Consider the following 4,539-nt stretch of genomic DNA (forward strand, 5'->3'; position numbering starts at 1 on the left):
GGAGTCAATGAATTGGTCTTCTTTTCTTTTCCTCGTATCTGCTGTGAGGAAACCACCTTGATTTGATCTTGAAACTCCTGTGACCGTGCATGTAAACGTGTTTGTAGAAGTTAAATTTGAAGATGAGCAGGAATCTGTAGCCCCTGCCCCTTTGAGGACAGCTGTCCAGATGTGGCTGAGGTCTATAACATAGCTCTACGGCAGGAGGAACGGCAGAGGGAAGGCTGGGGAGCCACACCTTCCCCAGCAGGTGGCTCCCTGGAGGGAGAGAGGCGCCCACGGGTGCAGTTCTCTCTCATCTGTGGACCCTGGTCAGAGAGGGAGGTCAGAGTGAGAGAAGCACAGAGGATTGAGAAAGACAAATTCTTGCCTTGGCAAGTGGAGGCAAGGTCCCACTGGCCTTTGGCTTCTCTTCAACTCTAACCTGTAAATCTGGATTCCATGAGACAGGAGACTTCAGACAGCAAGCTCTTCGGAAGCCCATGATGGGCTTTTGATGCATTTCTGTTGACTGACTGAATAATTGACTAAGTAAAACAAAATGGCTTCCTGAGGGTGAAGCCATGTTAATAAAAACCAAAAAACACAGTCTTTGTAAGTCATCCGAAGCTCTTTTGGCAGGGCCCTTGGTCGTTTCCACCAGTAGTTGTACTGTGTGCTGGGTCCCTCACACGTGATTACCTCATTCAGTCCCCAGAACCACCTTGAGATGTTGGAGGCTACGATGCCTATAGCACAGATGGGGACCTGAGGCTGGGGGGCTAAGGCACTTGCTCAGCGTGGCAGTTCGCAGGTGATCAGAATTGGACCTGCTTCCTGAGGCTACAGGGTCCACACTCTGGTCTTCTCCCTGGGCCACTGCTGCGAGCCCACCCTGTTCCTCAGGCCCGGCAAGGTTGGGAATGGTGTCTTCAAGGTTGCAGCTTCCCTTTCAGCCTCTCTTCCCCTCCTCCCAGGTGAATGGTGTTGTCCAACTCTCCAGCTTCTTGCAAGTCAAAATGTGGTCCTGGGACCAAGAGCGCCAGCATCACCTGGGAGCCAGTTCGAAAAGCGGAAGCTCAGACCTGCTGAGTCAGAATCTGCATTTTGACCAGATTTCATGGAGTGATTCTCGTGCACAGTGGAGTTGCAGGAGTTCAACTCGAGATCTCTCTCCGCCACCCACAGGTAAGGGAAAGCCCTTGCTGACCCTGTTTGTAGGAAGCCACTTCCTCAGGGACACTGGGGGCAGGGACGCTTGCTTCATTCCAGCCGGCAGCCTCTCTGGTTCTCCTTCAAATCTCCTGGGCCATCTCCCTTCCAAACCTTTCCTCCCCTTCCAACCAGAAAGCCAGATCTTCCTGCCCTCCCCTATATCTCTGCATTATCTTTTTTTAAAAAAAAAACTTTGAATTTCAGAATAGTTTTAAATTGTCAGAAAAGTTGCAAAGGTAGTACAGAGAGTTCCCGTATACCCTTCACCAGTGTCCCTTATTGTCCCTATTCTCTTACATTGCTGTACTGCATTTGTCCCAACTAAGCAAAGCACACTGGTATACTACTACTAACGAAACTCCACTTTATTCGATTTCGCTGGATTTTCCACTAATGTCCTTTCTCTCTTCCAGGATTCCATCCAGGATACCACAGTACATTTAGTCATGACGTCTCCTTAGTCTCTTCTAGTCTGTGACACTTTCTCAGACTGTCCTTATTTTTTTTATGCCCTCAGCAGTTTGAGGACTACTGGTCAGGTACGTATTGCGTTTTTTACAAGACCCTCTACCAACAAAAAGATTACTACTTGCTGAAGGCTCAGAGGATGGTTAGCATTTTTTAGCAATAAAGTATTTTTTATTTTATTTAAGTACTTTATGTTGACATTAATTAATTTTATTTAAATATTAAGGTACTTAATTAGGGCAGTTTTTTTTTAGACATAATGCTATTGCACACTTAATAGACTGCAGTATAGTGTAAACACAACTAGGAAACCAAGAAATTCAACCGACTCGCTTTATTGCCGTATTTCACTTAATTGCGGTGGTCTGGAACTGAACCCGTGATATCTCTGGGGCTTGCCTGTATTTTGTAGACTGTCTCTCAATTTGGGTTTGTCCGGTGGTTTTCTCATGGTTAACCTGGGGTTAGGGTCTGGGGAAGAAGACCACAGACGTGAAGCGCCCTTCTCATCACATCACGTTGGCGGACCTGTAGTCAACATGACTCATCACCAGTGACGTTAAACCCGATCACCTGGCTGAGGTCCTGCCTTCCCTGACCTTCCCTTCTTCCTTCCCCAGGTCTCTGTAGTTTCCTTCCTGGTGGTTTGTCATTGTTTCAGCAGTCAATGACATGTTTCTACTGAAAACTCTCCCCACTCCCTCTCTGGTGCCTTCCTGCCTGTCACTTAGGAGGTTGCTGCGATGCTCTTATTGCTGATGAGGTGTGCTGCTGGGACACATCCTCTGCCAACAGAGGCACTGATGCAGTCATGGGTCTCCTGCCAGCATGAAGCCTGAAAGTGAAATGGGAGCTGCCCACGGGGCCTGGAGGCAAACAGGAGGTTGGGCCTTGAACAAGCCGAGATACGCTCCAGATGTTTTAGAAAAGTGTGTTCTACTCAAGTCAAAGGAGAAAATTAGAGTTAGATCAGAAAGTGATTGGGAACAGGGCAATGCTGCGTGTGTGAGGGAGGGAGGTATCCAGACATGCCTGAGTGTTCGCATTTCTTCCTATTTTATTCTAAATTCTGAATTAGCCCTGTCAGTCATGTTAGGGAGTACTTACAGGATTCTGCTTTAACACGAGCCAGTCATATCTTCATTTTAGAATAGCAGCATTGAATGGAAAACATCCTGCTGTCCTTCCCCTGGGAGCCTTCAATCTGCCTGTGCTCCATGAGGCAGCCCCCATTCCCACCCTAGATCCAGGGCCACCTGTTGCCAAGTAATTGTGGAAGAAAGAGAACTTAAAGACATACTACAGGGGCACCACCAAGCACGCTCGGTGCTCGGGAAAGAAAACTCTGGCCCCTAGGTGGAATTGATGTCTTCAGAGTCCTAAGTGCAGGAGTGGGAGGGGGGCCCAAGACTCATGCTGACCTGCCTCACCCCTGCAGTCCTACTTACCACTCTTAGTGAAATCTGTAGAATCATGTTCAACTTCCAGAATTCCCCATTCAGTGCTAAGTGTATGGTCCCAGGATTGTCCAGAGATGGTGAAATATTGGTATTTGTCCTTCCTGAAAGTTATGATCAAGTTATGATCAACAGTCATGTATGTGCCAGGTAGGAGTCCACCTATGGAATGTTCTGTACGATTCCTTGCCACCCTACATGGGATGCATGATGGGTCCAGATCAAATGTCACTGGCTAGTTCTCCCTCAGCAGTGGTGGTGGTGGGTGGGACATGGAGTGGAGGGAGCGACAGTCGGCTGGCACCACCATGAATTCTGGTTGTTCACATGAGTAATTTCTCTGCACTTGTCTAGGAAGAACCAGCCCTTTGGTACAGCTAGACACACGCTTGAGCTACACACCTTCCAACATGGGGAGGTGAGGGACAAACAGGCGCCTCAGCTATTGGCAGTTACTTTAGTCAGCTCTGGTTATTGGAGTGAATGGAAACCTACCCAAAGTAGCTGAATATAACATGGCTGTAGAGGCTCCCTCTACAGAGGTGGGCTGTAGAAGCTCGGGTGCAATGTGACCCCCACTCCACCAGACATATCTGATTGGAACAGGGGCGGACAATGACCCAGACTGGGCCTGCCAGAGTCTTTCTCCTGATTTGGACAAGGACTAGGGGGTGATCAGGACATCTCTGTGGCCACATGAATGTCTACCCTCTGGGGCTATGAAGCAACCATGTTCAGTCTCGTGCACGTGGAAACTGAAGAAAGTTGGTGTCAAGTAAGATGCTTGAGACCATGGAGCCCAGAGAGAGAAGGGCTGCCTGGCTTCTAGGCCCCCCTTGGGCCCAGATGTGCCACTTGTCCCAGGATTCCAGGGGACACCTGCATCCTTGTAATAATTATCCTTTTTGCCTAAGTTAGCGTGGGTGGGTTTTTGTCACTTATACCCAAAAAAGCCTAAGACGGGAGGTATTGTTGGGTTTCAGGGAACATTACACAAAGGAGGGCAGGAAGTGCACTGGGGCTTCCTGGGGCAGGAATTGGAAAAGTCGTGTTTCTCAATCTGCCCATCTGGTTCTTTTCTTGTCCCTCCTTATGTCAACAGACCAGATTTCTTTTTTTTTTCCTTCTATCAATGAACCCCCAACCACATGGCTACCCTAGTCCTGAATGGGTACAACCTATCAGTTTCAGCCATTGAAATGTAATCTCTGCATCTAGTTTAAATAGGAGAGAAAGGCAGAGAGAGAGGAAGAGGGATTGACTCTGGTTGGCTGGGGGACAAGGAATCTCACGTAGTGTATTGATCAGGACCAGGACCATTTTTTTTTTTTTTTTTAAGCAGAGACAGAAGTCCAACTCAAAGTAGCCCAAGAGGAAAAATGGGAATGGATTAGCTCATGTAACTGACATGAACATAGTG

The 4,539-nt window shown here is 48.0% G+C and overlaps 1 long non-coding RNA gene across 1 annotated transcript; it reads left to right on the plus strand.

Moving 5' to 3' along the window:
* Positions 1 to 966: 966 nt before the first annotated feature.
* Positions 967 to 1,849, plus strand: LOC139083615 (uncharacterized). The gene is made up of 2 exons (XR_011540567.1): positions 967 to 1,167; positions 1,608 to 1,849. It is a non-coding gene; the product is annotated as an uncharacterized lncRNA (long non-coding RNA).
* Positions 1,850 to 4,539: the final 2,690 nt, after the last annotated feature.

Source organism: Equus przewalskii, chromosome 1 (genome assembly GCF_037783145.1).
Source record: "Equus przewalskii isolate Varuska chromosome 1, EquPr2, whole genome shotgun sequence".
Classification (NCBI taxonomy): Eukaryota; Metazoa; Chordata; class Mammalia; order Perissodactyla; family Equidae; genus Equus; species Equus przewalskii.